At 48.0% G+C, this 19,793-nt stretch overlaps 1 long non-coding RNA gene across 5 annotated transcripts in view; it reads left to right on the top strand.

Annotated features, from left to right (window-relative positions):
* The window catches only part of LOC146049645 (uncharacterized), a 210,844-nt gene that overhangs the window by 92,316 nt on the left and 98,735 nt on the right, over nt 1-19,793 (top strand). For 4 of the 5 annotated variants that reach the window (XR_014466169.1, XR_014466166.1, XR_014466167.1 and 1 more), the window contains exons 2-3: nt 2,172-2,234; nt 14,545-14,645. This is a non-coding gene — a long non-coding RNA (uncharacterized LOC146049645). The remainder of the gene's footprint in view (nt 1-2,171; nt 2,235-14,544; nt 14,646-19,793) is intronic. The other variant, XR_014466168.1, reaches the window with a different exon arrangement.

Genomic DNA, 19,793 nt, shown 5'->3' with positions numbered 1-19,793 from the left:
GCTGATTAATTTACAAATGTGAAAGGTACACAGGCTGTAGATACCCAAAACTACATTCATTGAATTGTGACATGTTTAGACCTTTTAAGTTTGTCGACCTTCAGTGGTCCACCTAATGCATGCCAACCTTTTCAATGTGTGTGTGTGTGTGTGTGATATTTTTGGGGTGAGGGTTTGCGCTTTTTTTGTGAAATTTTTGCGGGGCTGGAGGGGGGGGGGGGTGTATGTTCTGGCTGTGTGTGTGTGTGTTATTTTCAGGTGAGGGTTTGTGCTTTTTTTGTGAAATTTTTGGAGCGGGGTGGGGGGGAGTTTTTGTATTTTCTGGCTGTGTGTGTGTGTGTGTGTGTGTGTGTGTAATCATTTTTATTAGCCTGGTGATTTTTCCCCTTGGTTGTCCAGGGAGGCCAGATAACTAATGTTATGGCTAAATCAGAGGAAAATAGCTTGGTGATAGCAGACACAGACCGGTTATAGGGCCAGATGCACTAAGCTTTAAAAGTGATAAAATGGAGAGTGATAAACAGCCAGCCAATCAGCTCCTGCCTGACATTTTTCAAACACAGCGTGTGACATGGCAGGTGGGAGCTGATTGGCTGGCTGTTTATCACTCTCCATTTTATCACTTTTGAAGCTTAGTACAGTACATCTGGCCCATAGTCCCTAACCTGTCCGTGAGTGGGTCTGCTCAGTATAGCCGGAAGTACACACTTAGCAGCTTTATATGACTGCTGTGAGGCGCGGAAGGACAGCTACTTTACCTATACAATGACACACGTCCGTGTAACGCTTGTTTACATTAGTCTATATTAGGGTGGCCAATCCTGGGATCAGGATTGGCGGAATTTGGCCCCAAAATGTCAGAGATTTCAATTATATCCCAACTTCGGGATTAGACTGCGCTCACACGCTGCCCGTTTTTTCCCGACCACATCGTGCAGCCTGCGCAGTGTGACTAGGTCATAGGTCATGCTGCACCTGCCGGAAATTGCCGGCTCCTGGCTCCACTACAGCAGCTCCTCCTGCCACCTCAGCATTAAGCCGGAAGCTTAAGCTGATGACATCCCCTAGCACAGTGGCATGTGACTAACCTGCTAGAAAGGTAATGTTACTGTAGTTCTAAATGCAGTTTAATTGGGGCGTACTGTTTACATTTTCTGCACGTGCCGATGTCGGCTCCCAGCCACCAATGAAATCGCTGGGCAGGGGTGTAAGTTCATCCCGGTCACCCGGATACAAGCTGGAATTTGGTGACCCCTCTTAAAGGAATAAAGTAAAAACAAATATTGTGCATGTGAATATGTGTCAGCAGTCACAGGTGTGTGCCCTCTCACAGTGCAGTGGGGGCACCATTGCTTGCTGCAGCGCAGGCTGAGCGGTACCAGGCAGGAGTTGTCCTGTCCTCTATTGCAGCTGTTAGCAGAGACAGAGCCGATTAACTATACATTATGCAGCAACAGCGGGTTCCTCGCGGAGCTCCATCGGAAGAGCAGCGGTCACACTTGGAACCACACATGTGCTGCTGTACATGAAGGTGCCCCTTCAGGGCTTGGAGCCCAGAGACTAACACCTCCATTGCTTCTGGGAGTTACTACTACCCCCTAATTGCTGGGTAAACACGTCACCCAGCCTAAGCAAGGTTCCCCACACTATGCAGAAATGAAAGGCTTTGCCTGGTCTGTGGGTTCCCTTCCACTGCTGCAAACTGGTGGGGAAGGCCGGTGTTTCATGCTTCTTGTCTGGTTTTTCTCCATTAATCCTTATTTTCCTATGTAAGTGTCTGCAGAGTTAATATCACTAAACCTTAATTGGAGTATCTACTACAATAAACTATTTTATTGGGGCAAGTGTATAGCTTGGCAGAAAATATGTTTGCTACTGAAAGTCTACTAGCCCATAGGCTCTTCCATAGTGTTCTTGGTGATTCCCTTTGTTACTGCACTTACCTGGACTGTGTTCATAAGTGTCCACGTGATGAAAAAGTCTTTACTCTTAGTGAGCGTTTGTTAAAAATGTTTTACGGTCTATTATGATTATTAGAATATTCACAGCTGTGGTTCTTCTTTATGTAATCTGTGGTTGTATGTAAATCACTAAAGTTACGGCATACATAATATATATTATGTATCTCTTGTCTGTTGCTCACGTCCCTTTTGTTATGTGACACATTACAGGTTTCTCAGACAACAGATGGCTTGGATGCTGACCTGTGGAAAGATGGTTTGTTCAAGTCCAAGGTGACCAGATACCTTTGTTTCACCAGAGCCTTCTTGAGAGAGAATGTATAGATGTAGACAATTATAGATGTAGACAATTCTTGGTACTTGTTTCCTAGCACGGCCACACCGATTTCCATCGGGGTGCTCGTGTCGGAAAAATCGCGTTGGTCGCATGCGATGCGACCAACCCGATTTTTTAATTCAATCAAATGTGAATAGGGTCCCTGGGACCCGATTTTACATTGGATTCAATGTAAAATATTCCCTAGACCCCCAATTTTACACCGTAAACCCCACCCCACGATTGACGCCAACCCGAAGCGTGGCAAGCGCAGCGAGCCCGCGAGGGGCGGCGGTGCGCGTCCTCCGACCTTTTCATTCCCCTACTTTCCACGTCGGCGTGGAGTTGAGAATATAAAGTGTGGCGAGGCATGTCCAGCTGTTGTGAGACTGCACATCCCAGCATGCCTTGCCATAGTTTTAGCATTCCCTAATAGCAAAAAATAGATTTCTTCGGACCCCGGACCGGATGCCGACATGGAAATCGACATGGTGAAGAATGCCAACATAGATCCGGACCAGGAAAAGGCACCATATGAAGACCCTGGGACCTACCTACGGGATCAAGATAGGTAAGTATCAGTATGTGTGTAATGTATGTATTAAAGTTTTATTTTTCTTATGTGTCAGTGTGTGTTTATTTTACTATTTTTTTAACTGTGGAACTACAATACCCAGCGGGCCCTTTAATGCCCCACAGGCTGGGACTTGCTGGGACTCATAGTTCCACAGTTAAAAACAATAGTTTATTCTATTTTTTTACACACAATCAGCTCGATGCCCACCGCCCAGGGGCAATCTAGGACAGTACCAGGCTTCAGCCTGGTCAGGTAAGTCCTGGAGGGGGGGGACCCCTATATTGGGGGGGTCCCCACTCCCACAGGGCCCCTGGCCAGGCTGACTGGTCAGAGGGTTAATGCTTTGGCCGGGGGGACTTGTATAAAAAGTCTCCCCCAGGCTGTGGCATTACCCTGCTGGCTGGTTGAGCCTGGGGCTGGTTCTTAAAATACGGGGGGACCCCTAGTCATTTTGTCCCCCGTATTTTGGGAACCAGCCCCGGACCTGGAGCCTGGTTGTTAAAAATCAGGGAACCCCTATTTGTCAGGTTCCCTGATTTTTTTAATTACCGGCCCCGGCTCTGTCAGCCTGGTGCTGGTTTCGGCTGTGGGGGGACCCCATGCCGGGTTTTTTTTATTAATTTATTTTTCTTTCTTTTTTTACACCTTGCAGCCTGCACAGATCTGACTGATCCGTGCAGACTGCCTCCACTAATTCGTATTAGCGGCCGTTAATACGAATTTATACGCCATTGGAGGGTTACAAAGCAGTCGTACTGTATTTGACTGCTTTGTAAATCCCCCTCCGAAACACGACAAAGCATGTATCAATGATACGGAATCTTTTGGAATTTTTGTTTGTTTGTTTTGCTACCAATCATAGCATAACAATAGCACTGGTAACAATAGAAGACAGGCTCAGTCAGGTGAATGGTTAATGCATTGCATACATCTGACATCAGGGTCTCAGGCCTGTGACTATCACCATGATCCCCCTGCAGTCCTGGCTGTGCACCATGCTTCTACCAGCAGCAGCAGCAGGTGCTGGCTGGCAACTCTTGGCCTGGGGGGAAACATAAGAGAGTGGCCCTGGTGCGATAGAGGGCGGAATGCACCAAGCAGAGGTGGTACATACTGCTGCCCATTGCATATGTACTGACCTATGTGATAAGCAGCACAAAGGGCAGCCCTCCTCATAAGAGCTGCCCTTTGCGATCCCCGACATTGCCTGGACGTCCCCCTGCACATGCGCAGAGACCCAGGCAGCCACAGGGCTTCCTGTGAGGGATCCATTTCAAATCCCTCACACAGCAGCGCTGTGGGAGGAGCCCGCCCAAAAGGGAAAAGCACATGTGGGAGAGAAATAGATAGCGAGAGAGAGTGCAATGGGGGGTACTTGTGAGTTATCCGGGCGTCCGATTTTTAAATCGGGTCGGATCGGGACATCGCATCGCATCGCATGCGACCATCGGATGCGATGCGATGCGATGACCCGATTTTTCCATAGGAATCAATGTTAAAATGGACTGAGTCCATTTTAACATGGAATTCAATGGGAAAAAGGGGTCCTTTTCATACCCCTACTATCCAAGTGGGCATGGAGTTGGATATAAACCTGTGGCGAGCGTAGCGAGCCACCGAGCCCGAAGCGTGGCGAGCGTAGCGAGCCCCGCGAGGGGACACGGAATACCGTCCCCTCGCGGGGCTCGCTTCGCTCGCCACGCTTCGGGCTCGGTGGCTCGCTACGCTCGCCACAGGTTTATATCCAACTCCATGCCCACTTGGATAGTAGGGGTATGAAAAGGACCCCTTTTTCCCATTGAATTCCATGTTAAAATGGACTCAGTCCATTTTAACATTGATTCCTATGGAAAAATCGGGTCATCGCATCCGATGGTCGCATGCGATGCGATGCGATATCGTATCGCATCGCATCTGATTGTATGCCTTAACTTAAGGCATACAATCAAAAAATCGGACGCCCGGATAACTCACAAGTACCCAATGGGGAAAGAGATAGCGTGAGGGAGCACAGTGGAGGGGGAGATAGCAAAGAGAGTGCAAGGGAGAGCAAAAGAACACGCAGGGAAGAGTGATGTAGTGAGAGAGTGCTCAGTGGAGAATGCTACAGCAAGAGAGAGAGCACTGGAGAGATATAGCATAGGGGAGGGGGAGATAGCGTGAGAACGAGGGGAGAGAGAAATAGAGAGAAAAGGGTAGGGTGAAAGATAGGGAGATAGACCATGGGGAAAGAGTGAAAGAGACAGCAGGGGAGAGGGAGAGATTAAGACAGCAGGGGAGATAGCAAAAGAGACAGCTGTGGATATAGTAAAAGAGACAGATGGAGAGAGTGAGAGAGACCACAGGGGAGTTAGTGAGAGGGACAGCAGGGAAGAGCGAGATAGTGGGAGAGACCACAGGGGATATATTGAAACTACAGCAGGGGAAAGGTACAGAAAGACCAGGGGTCAGGGTCCAGGGACTACCTTTTTATTATGATGTGCAGTTGATCACAGGTCCAGCCTTCTCCATCCTGTGCGGTGTTGGAGGAAGAAGGGACCGGAGGAGATTAGTAGAAGACAGGAAGAGAGTTGGGGGCGGGGCTACTGCAGAGCCCGGGCAGGAAGCTGACTGAGCTGGGGGCCTTAATTAGAACTTGAAGGGGGAACCTTACAGTCGGTGCTGCCTGCTGCTGTCCTTGCTTGGACAGGCTGAGTGTCAGCCCAGCTCCGACACACACTCACAGAGCTGAGCACAGGCTGAGACAGTCTCCGTCCACACAATGTGTAAGGCTGCCTATGCGCGGCCATATCACACAGCTTGGTAATAACTAGGGACCTATAGGGCTTCCGTAGCCCTGAAGATCCACAGTTAGTACTAGCAGTCTGTGATACGGCCGCGCATTGGCAGCTTTTCTACACTGTGTATATAGCCCTGCATAGTGGGTAGTGCCTCCGGTGACAGTCCGATCGCAGCCGCAGGTACAGAAACCGCTGGACCACCAGGGTACTTCTTACAAAAGAGGTGGCCAACTGGCCTTGTACACTAGATGGCAGAGTTGCCCGGGGGGCATATGGCATCCTGCCCCCCGGCCCAGCCCGCCCCTGAGCAGCAGAGGCTGCCAGCAGGACTAGAGGGTGGCTGGGGTCTACAGACACTTAACTGTTAAGCGTGGAAAATCTTTCATGCAAAGGCAGCTGTTCATTGCCAGTCGTAGGGAGAGAGCGGAGGGAGGTCGCCTCGCATGACCACCACTGTGCTAGTGCTGCTGGCTGCGTGGAGTAAGGTTGCAATGCCCAGGAGGTGGCTGATGTAAGCGTTCCCGGCAGGACTGCAGCCTGGACAGGGGGGGATCTCCCCTGAGCCTGTCAGACTGGGTAAGGACAGCTTCTCCATTGCATGTATATGATCTGTATTTATTCCGTCTCTCTGATCAGCCTCTCCCCCTCCTCCAATGAGGCGAGCACCGCATGGCATTCTGGGAGTGGCCGCGGAGGAGAGAAGAGAAGATGGAGGCGATGCGCCGCATCTTCCCCCGTCATCTTACTACCTGCCTACAAGCACCTAGCTTGTGCGTCCTTGCTTCAGTCTGCCTGCTTGTGCCCTCAGGCCTGACGGATCGTGTGTGTGTGTATATGTATACAAACATTTCCATCAGGACATTGGGCCTTATTCTGGTTGGAGCGGCCGGGCCGTACGCGTACGTCCCGGGGTTTTTTACGATCTGCGCATGTGCAAATACGCTAATGCGCCGGCGCGAGCACTCCACAACGCTTACGGCCGGTGTCTCAACGTGCGAAAAAACCTGTACGCGAGCGTACGGGTAATGGGGCGGCATAGGGGCGTGTTGATGGGAGCGGCCGAAATAATGAGGGAAAATGGGCGTAAATATGGGCGTACACGGGGGTGTGCACCAAAAATGAGCGGTGCTACTACCGCACGATCGACTAAGGCACCGTTCGTTTCGGACACCAAACAGGCGGCCGCCAACCGCCAGCTAAAACCACCCCTACAGATACCGCTTGCCAGCGTGCGCCTGAGTTGGCTAATTAACGCTGATTAGTACTCAAACACATACACCTGAATGTAATAAGCAATGCTGCAGTCTATTAACTCCAAACCATGATTTCACTGCCTGCAAGCCACACATGCAGCACGCAAACACATTGGAAGCTTATGTTTCTATACTTCTCCACATTTAAAGGTTTGTTTAATTTAAGGTAAGAATCTTTTTATACGCTAAGGTAGGTATTTGATAAACAGACACATTCACTACCTGCTTTCATAGACTTTACGCAGTAGCACACTCAATCTACACAAGTCGACATGTGTCAACGTGTTCACTCTAATACTAACATAGGTTTTGTATTTAGGATACAAGAACATAAACCACATCTAACACCTACAAAGGATGTTTCTGCAATGTTTGAAGCCCATGACCACTATTTTCCACACAATCTTTGTATAGTACCCAAAATTATGACCTGTACCACTATCTCATCTGCTATGATTTGGATTTCACTACACTGGATGTAAGATGCCACCAATCACATTATTGCACTCTCATCTCTCTAACAAAGGATTCCTACATCTGCTTATGACACTGTCAAATCATATATATTTTAAAAGTTATGCATGTTTGTTCACAAGCTAATTTATCATGTTTGGCCCATTCACACATCTTTTTTTAGGGAGGACACATATGCATTCCTACACAAATGTACCTTTTCACCCTTGTTTGTCTGCCTCACCCACTCCATGAGGAAAGCATTGTTCTGGACCTGCTTTTACCTACTACTGTAGGAGCTACCTCACCTGCACACAAACTGCTTTCTCACCTATTAAGTTGCTCTGCACATGTGCTGACACAAACTAATTAGCAGGGAAAAGTTGGATAGGAACATGGGAATGGCCATGGAGAGGGTTACACATGGGAAACTTCCACCACACTTCCACAAATGTTCAAAAATACCCTGGTCAGTAAGTACACATAAATCTAGTATTTGTTTCACACAAGAAATTACACATACCACAATTTTGTTTTAATTTGTAAAAGAAATTTATTTGCTGTTCAGCATCACAGCTTGACACTTTAATGTGACAAATCAAATAAACAAATAAAATAGACACACAAATAATAAAACAGCCAGAACAAGAGGTTGCATATCTCCAAACATGTGTTACCCTGCAAATGCAATGGTGAAAGAAATGGGGACACCAGAATACGTACTGCAACAACCAGGGTGAATACTAAGCAAGATACACACCACCAAAAAAAAAAATCCTGCATTTGTAGAGGTCAAAATACGAACTTTCATGCCCATGGCACGCAAATGGATCGATGGGCAACTCAGGAAGCGGATGTCCAGTGCAATTTAAACCTTTGGCCTCCAAACACAGAGGAAGTGAACCAGGTCTCATTTGGGCCCTTTTTTGCCCCTTTTAGATGGGGCCTTGGGGACAGGGGCCTTTGGCTCAGCTGGCTTTCGGCGTCTTCCCCTAGTCGACACAGGAGGGTCAGCCGAGGTGGAAGGTTGGGGAGCAGCTTGGGGTGGGGCAGCAGATGGGGGATTGTCCCTTAGGGACCTGGCGGTGGACAGCTGCTCCGCAATAAGTTCATTCTGGCGGCTGAGGTGTTGGGCAATGCTTAGCATGCCAGCCGCCAGAGTTTCATTAATGCGGTTCAACGCATCAACCTGCAGCTGGTTTGTGGCCTTCCACTCCGCCAGAAAATCCCCCACCTGCTGCTGACGGATCGCAGCATCCACCCCTTGCTGCTCGATCCTGTCCAGCGTCACCAACAGGCTCTCACTCCATGTCTCCTGTGGCTGGGGCTGGGGGCGACGTCTTGGTGGAGGCTGGACCACCTGCTCCACCTGTGGCTCTGCAGAGGAAGATGCTGCCGGTACATCCTGACTTTCTGCTTCTGCTAGGATAAGAATTGAAAACAATGTCACCATCACATACGCAATAAAAAATATCTTTCGAAATACAATGCATTACTGTGACTTACCATCAAAAGCAGCAGCAAAGACCTCCGCCGGGAGCTCACTGTCCATATTGGAGATCCCCCTGATCTCCCCCACATCGATGACATCACAGGAGTCCAGCTCCAGGGGGGTAAACTCCAAATGGTCAGGCATAGGACCGCTCCCGGTGGACATGCTGTGGTTGTACCGGTCAGTCATCTTCCTCTTCAGGGCACTTTTGAAGTCAGTCCACCTACAAGTTTAAAAATACAAATATCACCATGAGATATGTGCACCACTGTGCTACGTGTAGGGTTACCACCTAGTCCCTTTAATTCCGGACACATGTTACTTACACAGGTTCTGTGGCAGTTTAAAATTAGGTGAAGTGGAGTCTTGAAGTCAGCCAGCCACAGAACCTGTGTAATTAATATGTGTCCGGAATTAAAGGGACTAGGTGGTACCCCTAGCTACGTGACATTTCCTAGTGTGGGTGATCTTTTGTGCCATGTGTGGCCAAATATTTCTTTGATGGACAAAACCATGTGCACTGCAGGTGAGGCAGGTGTAAAACCCCACCCAAATCTGATTATCTCTGCACAAGTAACACCTGCCTCACCTGCAGTGCACATGGTTTTGTCCATCTAAGAAATATTTGGCCAGAAAGAGTGAACTAGAATAAGGGCCTCAGTTCCTGCTGGAGACTGCTGAAAAATTGCCCTGACAAACACACTAACCTTTTCTTCACCGCGTCCCAAGTTCTGACCACTGGTGACACCTGGTTCACTTCCTCTGTGATCTTGTCCCAAAGGTTTCTCCTTGCACTGGCACCCGGCTTCCTGGTTGCCAATTCAATCCATTCGCGTGCCCTGGGCACGAGAATTCGCATTTCGGCCTCTACAAATGCAGGGTTTCTCCTTCTGGTGGTGGTATCCTGCTCAGTCATCACCCTAGATGTTGCAGCACGTTTTCTGGTGGCCCCAGCTCTCTCACCATGCACCTGCTGGGTCACACCTGTTTGGAGAGATGCAACCTCTTGTTCTGGCTGGTTGCTTGGCCCTTGTGGAGCTGGTGGAGGTTCACCAGGGCCTGTTACTGAGGGGCCCGCTTGATCTTGCAGGCGACTCCTCTCTTGGGCCCTCCTTCTCCGCTCCTCTTCCCTCTTCTGTAATGCTTGAAGCAATGCACCTGATCAATCACCCGTATATGTATATACACAGGTTGTGGAGCATTGTGGGCTACATCGTGAAATGTGTGCACCTGTCATTCCAATGATGAGTGTTGTCAGCTGGTATCTGTTGGAGTTCGTGTATGCTTTGTGAGTCACATTTCAAAACATCACGTTATAATGCTTTCCTTACATATGTAATGTGTATGAAATTGTCATACAGCAACATGTTGCATTGTGGCCCTTTAGGCAGCGTAGTTATAAGTAGAGGGTTGCGTGTATTATTTTCCGCCTACTGTATATACAGTACTCCTCCCCATGCATATCGGTGTATCGTGCCCCCTTTAAGCAGCGTAGTTATAAGTAGAGGGTTGCGTTTATTATTTTCCGCACACTGTAAATACAGTACTTCTCTCTTCATTGAATGCATGCTGTTGGTTGTGGTGTGTGTATATCGGAACGGTCCGCGTAAGTTTCTATTCGCATCCAGTTTGTTAATGTAAGAGGGATTAATAAAGTTAATACCAAACAAACAATTTTTTCGACCAATCAGCAAGCACCAAAAGTGATATATGTACCTGCAATTAATAACTGCGCCATTGCCAATATGACTTGTACAAGAGCTAGGCCCTTTTCGACATCAGAGCTTTTGGCCCTGGTGGAAGTGATGGACCGTCACCTGGGGCCCAGGGGCCCATATGTTTCTAATGCGGACAAGCGGCGGGCGTATAATGCTGCCCGCCGCCTGATATTTTCCACAACCGGCGTCCGCAGAAGCCTGGGGCAGGTTGAGCGGCGCTGGTCCGACCTGCGCCGGCGGCAGCCGGTTTTACTCAGCAGCCTTCGCCGCCATATTGCCCGATGTAAGTTTTGATTACTAGTATGTCAGCGTTTTTTAGCAATGTTTTGTGTACTTTTTATAAATATGTTCCAGAGTATGGGGGTGTATATGGGTGTATATGGGTGTATATGGGGTGTATATGGGGGGTATATGGGGTGTATATGGGGTGTATAGGGGGTGTATATGGGGTGTATATGGGGGGTATATGGGGTGTATATGGGTGTATAGGGGGTGTATATGGGGGGTATATGGGGTGTATATGGGGGGTATATGGGGTGTATATGGGGTGTATATGGGTGTATAGGGGGTGTATATGGGGGGTATATGGGTGTATATGGGTGTATATGGGGGGTGTATAGGGGGGGTTTAAGTAGTTGATCAGTTTTTGGGTGTAGGATATCAAATAGTTTGCATGATAAATGTCTGAAATTTCACAGCAATGATAATTTTGAAGGTTATGAGCATGACTAATGTGAATTTTTCTTTCCCCCTTTTTTATGAAACCCAATCTTCGATTTCTATGCCATCAACATGAACATTTCAGCACGGGCAAGGGCACGCATTCAAGCCCGGGACCAGGCAGCCGAGGAGGAGGAGGAAGAGGAGGAGGAAGAAGAGGAAGAGGAGGAGGAGGAAGAGGAGGAGGAGGAGGAGGAAGAAGAGGAGGAGGAGGAAGAAGAGGAGGAGGAACAAGAGGAGACCCAGGGTGCAGTTTGGACCCACACCATTTCCCCATCCCCTTCCCCCTCCACAACCCCCACCCCCTCCACAACCCCCACCCCCTCCACAACCCCCACCCCCTCCACAACCCCCCCCCCCTCCCCAACCCCCACCCCCTCCACAACCCCCCCCCCTCCACAACCCCCACCCCCTCCACAACCCCCCCCCCTCCCCACCCCATTTCCAACCCCCCTACACCTCTCCACCACCCACCCCCAAACCTCTCCACTCCCCAGTCACACCCACTACCTCGGTCCAAACACCAGGACCATCCTCCTTGCTCCTGCCCCCCCCAACCACTCCACAGCCAACCAGCGGCGCCCAGGATGGCTCAAGTAGCCGTAAGTAAATAATGTGTCTAATGTTGACCTACACATTTCTACACATAAACAATCACAACAACCACATATGTGTATCCAACATCAACATTAGTTGCAACATATCACTGCAGGCCGACCATGAGGTGTGTCCTGTCCTTCTCCAGGAACAAGGCTCCCCTTGGTGTTTTTTTTGAGTGTGGCCATGCCTCACCCCTTGAATAATTGACATAACAGTACATCCAATGAGATATCCGACATTAGTGGTGTGGTAGTTATGTGGCTCCAGGTGTTGGGTAACTCCAGTTCCCAGCATGATGTGCAACACAGGGCCAGATTATAATGGAGGCGCAAGGGGTCAGTGCCCCTGGGACCCCCTCTAGCTAGGGGCCCCCTGTGGTTGTCATTTTTTTTTTAAAAAAGAAAATGTTTAAGTTATGTTTTTTTTTTTTAGCTAAATGTTTTGTGCATGGGTGGGGTAGTGCTGCAGCTTCACCTATCTGCCAATGTGACAATGATTTATGGTGCTGAGCATCGGGAGGCAAGGCACACTGATTGCACAAGTGTGCAGTGCATTTCTGGGAGTTGACTAAGTCCCATGACACTTTTTGCACCAGAGGACAGAGGCTGAGAAGTTTGTGCTGAGCTCTGATTGGTGGAGCTCATTACATACTTCTCAGGTCCATGGAGAACAGCAGCAGCAGCTTAGTCATAGGAGGGTTTTTAATCAGAGGCAGCACTAGGACTGTGAGGTCTCCTCCAGAGTAAGGGGCAGAGGGACAAACACAGGCTTTTCATGTGGTGTGTGTATATATATATATATATGGTGTCTATTATTATTCCGAGTGCCGCCAACCCCCTGTCTATATATATATATATATATATATATATATATATATATATATATATATATATATATATATATATATATATATCCCCTGCAGGTAACCATTGACCAAGTTTATTCTGCCTTTACTCTATGTTTTGACAGTATAATATTCGCCCATGCAGTGTGCGGCCAGTAATGACAAGTGCAAGGGGGCCCCCCGCTCTAAAGTACCCCGGGCCCCCCAAAGGCTTAATCTGCCACTGGTGCAACTTAAATGTAGAGATTGTTTTGGTAATAGTGTGTGAGGCCATGCGGATGCATGCTTTACAAACATAGCTGTAGGCCTATAATTTGTACAGCAATGTCCTCAATTTAAAATAGTAAGGAGTGCTTAAGCCACAACAATGTCATAACCCTTAAATAGCACAGGCTAATTGTGAGGTTAGAGGAGAGTCCCCCAAAACCAAAGTACCAATTGGGATACAGCATACATTCATTGATGAAGGAGTAATTGAATTAATGTTATTTACTATGTACAGTATGTGCGTGTTAACATATTATTTTTTAGTACTGTGTTTACAGCAGACCCATCTTCAATGTAGTTTCTAAATGTATGTGGCCTTCACACATAACTCTGAACTTTTTATTATGTACAAATACAACAAACATTTGTGTATATTAATTTTTTGTTTTATCCCTTCATTACAGACACTGAACAGCAGCAGGAGGAGGTGGCAGCCCTCATGCGGGAAATAATGGTCACCCTGGTCTACCTGCAGCTACTTTTTGGCCTTCTGGAGGCCCGCCTTTAATTTTTTATTTATCCCCCCCCCCCCCTTTTTATTTTTGTATCCAATAAAAGTTTGATGACAGTTCGAAATTGCCTGTGTTTTTAATAATAAATATGTTAGAGGGCGTGTAAGGGTAGGTACATACAGATGTGTACTGTAAGTTATACTTGTAATTTGAGGTGAGGGGTAATGATTGATGTGTGAATGTGTGTGTTTTGGAGTAAAATAACACATATTGAAAATGTATGAATGTTTAATGTTGTTCGATTAAAACATCACACATAACATCAGGGTAGGTATACATGTTACACATTTTGGAAAAAGTAATTACGTACATAATTTAGTACATATACAGAAACACCAACATAACTTGATTTAAAAGTAACAGCAATATGGGGACACATAGATAGTGATTAAAATGCCAGATTAGAACATAACAAATATACATGTAATGTGGGTTAAAATGTAGTTTTATTAGGTCTTTATTAAGGTAGACAATTGAGTTAATAGAAAACAATAAGTGAATAACAAATAGATTAATTAATCAATTGTCAGATTAGTAGTTGAGAGGCAAGATTTGCAGGTCCATATATGTGAAGGGTATGCCAGCGTGCACGGACGTACGCTCACTCTCACGAGCGGTGACATAAGCTGAGTTTTCCATTGAAAACAATAGGGACCCGTCCGTGCAAACTGGCGTACGCTCAGATCTCCGCAAGAAGTCGGTGGGGAGACGGAGGAGAGACGGCCGTAGACGGCGCCGTACGCTCAGTCGTACGCCAGTTGTCGGAGTGTAAGGGCTGGGCCGGCCGCGTACGTTGCCGTACGCTCATTTGTACACCACTCCCCTTCTACGGTATTTCTGCCCGTACGTAAGCGGCTGATTTGTGGGTGGACTTAACCCTAACGGCCGCGTACGGCTAGCGTGCGGTAATTGTGAACGTACGCACGTTTGGCCGCTCCGATCAGAATAACCTCCATTGTCCTATTTGAGATTTTCTGCCTCTTTATTACAGTATTAGTTCTAACTACAAATGACACCTTTTAAGATATGTAAAAATATTATCTTCTTTCAGGAAAATCAGACACATTAAAGATCTGTGGTGCACATCTGGTAGTTGGTCCCAATAATTGTCCCGCTTAGATGAGAGATCAGCTTATCGGTGGTAAAGGAAGGGTAAGTTTGTTGGTGTGTCATTATTTTATCTAAACACAAATGCAATGACTTTTTCCTATGTAAAAAATATATCAATGGGCCAGATGTACTAAGTTTGATAAAATGGGGAGTGATAAACCACCAGCCAATCCGCTCCTACCTGACATGTCACAGGCTGGGTTAGAAAAATGACATGTAGGAGCTAATTCAGGTCACCTCAGGTAACAACACACACTTTTGCTTTTTATTCTCATTAGGTCTGCCTCCTATATACTAATATGTATAGTAACAACTGTGCTGTATTTATATTTATTTCAATCTTTATATGCGTTCTAAGGATCAATTGGATAATTGAATAATGTGAATGTATACTTCCTGTCTGAGGGTATTTAAACCCAACCCTTTTACCAAGTGCTATACCTTTGATAAAGTCGTGACATCACGACGAAACATGTTAGGCAGCACTTGCTACTTTTAATTTGGACTGGGAAGGATCTCTGTTTATGCTGCCACACTCCCTGCCAAATCCTGGAAATTATCCCTTTCATTGTCACCCTGTCCGGATTGCCTTCAATATCCCCCTCTTTTGGGGAGCCACTTCCACCATATACCTGTGGTTCTACTATCCGCATCATTGTGAGGACCTTTCCAAAAACAAGGAATTCGATCATCCTCCAGCGTGAGACCCACCACAATAACCACCAGCTATCAACGCACCCTAGTGAGGACTCCCCCATTGGGAACAAGATCTTCCTCCAGCGTTTATTTTGCACAATCCAGGACGGCCCACTACAAATACCATCTTTATTGGGCATCTTCGAGGGATCCCAAACCCTCCAACTCCAGGGACGCATACGGCAGCATTTCAGAGACATAAGTATTACCTCCTTGTCCAATTATATTGTCATTGTTACATTATATTGTTATTTTTATTATCTATGTCAGTCCAGCTGTTATTTTAACCTATATTTTATTAAATTTGTACTATCCAATTGATCCAGTCCTAGCGCTCCACCACCTTTTTTCTTTATGTAGGAGCTAATTGGCTGGTTGTTTAGTACTCTCCATTTTATAGCTTTTCAAGGCTTAGTACATCTTGCCCAATATCACCACAATTTGATGTTAAACCCTCACTGCTGACTTTATGGGGTGTATTCATTACTTACCATCACGCGGCATTGCTTCTTCAGCCTCCACTGTCGGTCAGACTCAGGTCAGGTCCGGGGCGCAGTGCGCACTCTGCAAAGTGCAGCCTGCAGAGTGCTGAGCCCCTCTGTGTCCTAGGCTCGGTGCTCTGCAGGCTGCACTGTGCATGCCTGGCTGGGAGGCCGGGAGGGGGAGGTGGTGTGCTTTGGGCAGCTGCCCGGGCCCCTCCAGAGGCCTGGGCCCGGGACAGCTGTACCCAGGGCACCCCCCTGTCGGCAGCCCTGAGTGCCGATAGCTCGCCGTCAGATTATTCAACTCTCTCCCCTTCACGCGCCGTTTCCACCTCGCCAGTTCCCTGAGGCGAGGTGGAAACGGCGAGTGTGGCCATCAAAACGGCGGGGCTTGCCACAAAATGGAGCGGTCTCACTGCATTTGTGGGGAAACTCACTGTTTAAGGGGATCTGGATTTCTCCAAAGCATTGAGTTCGGCGAGGGGGGTTGGAAAAGCCATCCTCGCCAAACAAACACCCCTCGCCCTACAAACACCCCTTGCCGCCCGCATTGAATACACCTGTATGGTTTAGAAATCTAGACCTGGATCCGGCTAACACCCACATGTCCCATCTAATTATTTATATCCTCTTTATTATGCCGCTATAAATTGAGAACTATTAACATGACTCTTCCTTTGCTAAACCAGATTAATGTTTTATTCTCAAGACACTGTTATAAATACTCGCAGAGGTTTTTTCAGTGCCACAAATCCTTTTCCAGGATGAGCTGAATTAAAACAGTAATAAAAACCACAATAAATATGACTGTTTGTTTTAGAGCAGTATTGGAGTTTAGGGGATTTACTAGTATCAGGGTAGAACATAAAGCAGTTTATTAACCCATGGGGTCAGTGTGATACTGACAGGTGTCACAACAGAAGATGTACTGTAACAAGAGACTGTTTAGAATTGGTAACGGTGAGCTGCGGTTTTACAGTAGTGAAGAGTTTTCATGAAAGTGAAGAAAGAGGTGTTTATATAAAGAAGGGGCAACATGCATGGGTAGAAATAATTGTGAACTGAACGTAGCAGCTGCCGGGTGAGTTGGCGGGGTACCACAAGCGATTCCCCACCCTGACAGATGGGGGCCTTAAGAGCTGCAGTTATTCAAGTTGGGTGAACACCTGCGCTAGTCCTCTTGTTGAGAACCACGGTGAAGGCGGATACATCTGACCATATCACCCTCCTCCTGTCATCCGTAGGACACAGAAATGAGTGTTCCTGCCCTTTTTGTGTGTGGGACTTTGCGCCTTCCACTGCCCCCCTGGTGCGCTGACATCCCGTTCTCATCAGCCCCCCTGCGTGCACTGAAATGCTGATGAACTCTCTGCTGAAAGCGGTGTGTCTGTTGTTACAGGTGCAGCCACCGCCCCCCCATGCTGTTACTACTGCTGAAGTCCTGAGAAGAGAGCGGCATGCCAGCTCTTTAAAGTGCAGCCAGCCCCCCCGCCCCACTGCACTGGCAGAACGCTAAGCTGCTCTCTGCTAGCAGTGGCTGTCAGTCAGCTCTTCCCGCCGGCTAAGCCTCCACAGACAGGAGGGCTTGCTGGGGTTGCTTTTCCCATTCTGGGTAACGAGGATATAATACCTGGGCAACGAGCATGAAACCTTATTGGCAACCATGCATGAAACCTTATTGGCAACCATGCATGAAACCTTTGGCATTGAGTAAGAAACCTCTGGCAATGAGCATGTAGGTAAGAGGCTCTTATGTGCCATCATATGTAGTCGCTGTTGAGGTGTGGGTCATCGTGTACGATGGGCATTACAGTGTGGGTTATCATGTGTGATGGGCATTACAGTGTGGGTCATCATGTGTGATGGGCATTACAGTGTGGGTCATCATGTGCGATAGGCATTACAGTCTGGGTCGTCATGTGCGATGGGCATTACAGTGTGGGCCACCATCGTGTGTGATGGGCATTACAGTGTGGGTCATCATGTGTGATGGGTATTACAGTGTGGGTCATCGTGTGTGATAGGCATTACAGTGTGGGCCATCGTGTGTTATAGGCATTACGGTGTGGGTCATCGTGTGTGATGGGCATTACAGTGTGGGTCATCGTGTGTGATAGGCATTATGGTGTGGGCCATCATGTGTGATGGGCATTACAGTGTGGGTCATCATGTGTGATGGGCATTACAGTGTAGGTCATCATGTGCGATGGGCATTACAGTGTGGGTCATCATGTGCGATGGGCATTACAGTGGGGGCCATCATGTGCGATGGGCATTACAGTGTGGGTCATCATGTGCGATGGGCATTACAGTGTAGGTCATCATGTGCGATGGGCATTACAGTGTGGGTCATCATGTGCGATGGGCATTACAGTGTGGGTCATCATGTGCGATGGGCATTACAGTGGGGGCCATCATGTGCGATGGGCATTACAGTGTGGGTCATCATGTGCGATGGGCATTACAGTGTAGGTCATCATGTGCGATGGGCATTACAGTGTGGGTCATCATGTGTGATGGGCATTACAGTGGGGGCCATCATGTGCGATGGGCATTACAGTGTGGGTCATCATGTGCGATGGGCATTACAGTGTGGGTCATCGTGTGTGATGGGCATTACGGTGTGGGTCATCGTGTGTGATGGGCATTATGGTGGGGGCCATCATGTGCGATGGGCATTACAGTGGGGGCCATCATGTGCGATGGGCATTACAGTGTGGGTCATCATGTGCGATGGGCATTACAGTGTGGGTCATCGTGTGTGATGGGCATTACGGTGTGGGTCATCGTGTGTGATGGGCATTATGGTGGGGGCCATCGTGTGTGATAGGCATTACAGTGTGGGCCACCATCGTGTGTGATAGGCATTACAGTGTGGGTCATCGTGTGTGATGGGCATTACGGTGTGGGTCATCGTGTGTGATGGGCATTATGGTGGGGGCCATCATGTGTGATGGGCATTACAGTGTGGGTCATCATGTGCGATGGGCATTACAGTGTGGGTCATCATGTGTGATGGGCATTACAGTGTGGGTCATCATGTGTGATGGGCATTACAGTGTGGGTCATCATGTGCGATGGGCATTACAGTGTGGGTCATCATGTGTGATGGGCATTACAGTGTGGACCACCATCATGTGCGATGGGCATTACAGTGTGGACCACCATCATGTGCGATGGGCATTACAGTGTGGACCACCATCATGTGCGATGGGCATTACAATGTGGGCCATCGTGTGTGATAGGCATTACAGTGTGGGCCATCATGTGTGATGGGCATTACAGTGGGGACCATCATGTGTGATGGGCATTACAGTGTGGGTCATCATGTGCGATGGGCATTACAGTGTGGGTCATCGTGTGTGATGAGCTTTACAGTGTGGGCCACCATCATGTGCGATGGGCATTACGGTGGAGGCCATCATGTGTGATGGGCATAACAGTGTGGGTCATCGTGTGTGATGGGCATTACAGTGTGGGCCATCATGTGTGAAAGACATTACGGTGTGGGTCATCGTGTGTGATGGGCATTACAGTGTGGGTCATCGTGTCTGATGGGCATTACAGTGAGGACCATCATGTGTGATAGGCATTACGGTGGGGGCCATCATGTGTGATGGGCATTACGGTGGGGGCCACCATTGTGTGTGATGGGCATTACAGTGTGGGTTATCATGTGTGATGGGCATTACGGTGGGGGCCACCATTGTGTGTGATGGGACCAAATAAACATATCAAATAAAAGAGATGCTCCGAACAATGGGCGTTTCCGCCAGACTAAGATCCCGAAATGAGTGCCATCTTCCCGGCCTTGGATTCTCCCGAGAATTGCATCCCACAGAATGCGGTGCGACCGCGGCTCTGCGCCATTATATTGGATGGAAGCCTGCGCTCTGCATGCTTCGCTGCGCTCTCTGCTGTAATTGTTTTTTTTCCTGCTGGACTCCTGTGCATACTGTGACTACTGGCCATACTCCACTGTGTATACGTTACTGTGACTGCTGGTCATACC

This window comes from Crinia signifera, chromosome 12 (genome assembly GCF_055691185.1).
Source record: "Crinia signifera chromosome 12, ASM5569118v1, whole genome shotgun sequence".
Lineage (NCBI taxonomy): Eukaryota > Metazoa > Chordata > Amphibia > Anura > Myobatrachidae > Crinia > Crinia signifera.
Note: the sequence above shows the minus strand (reverse complement) of the source record. Positions and strands in the feature narration are given on the sequence as shown.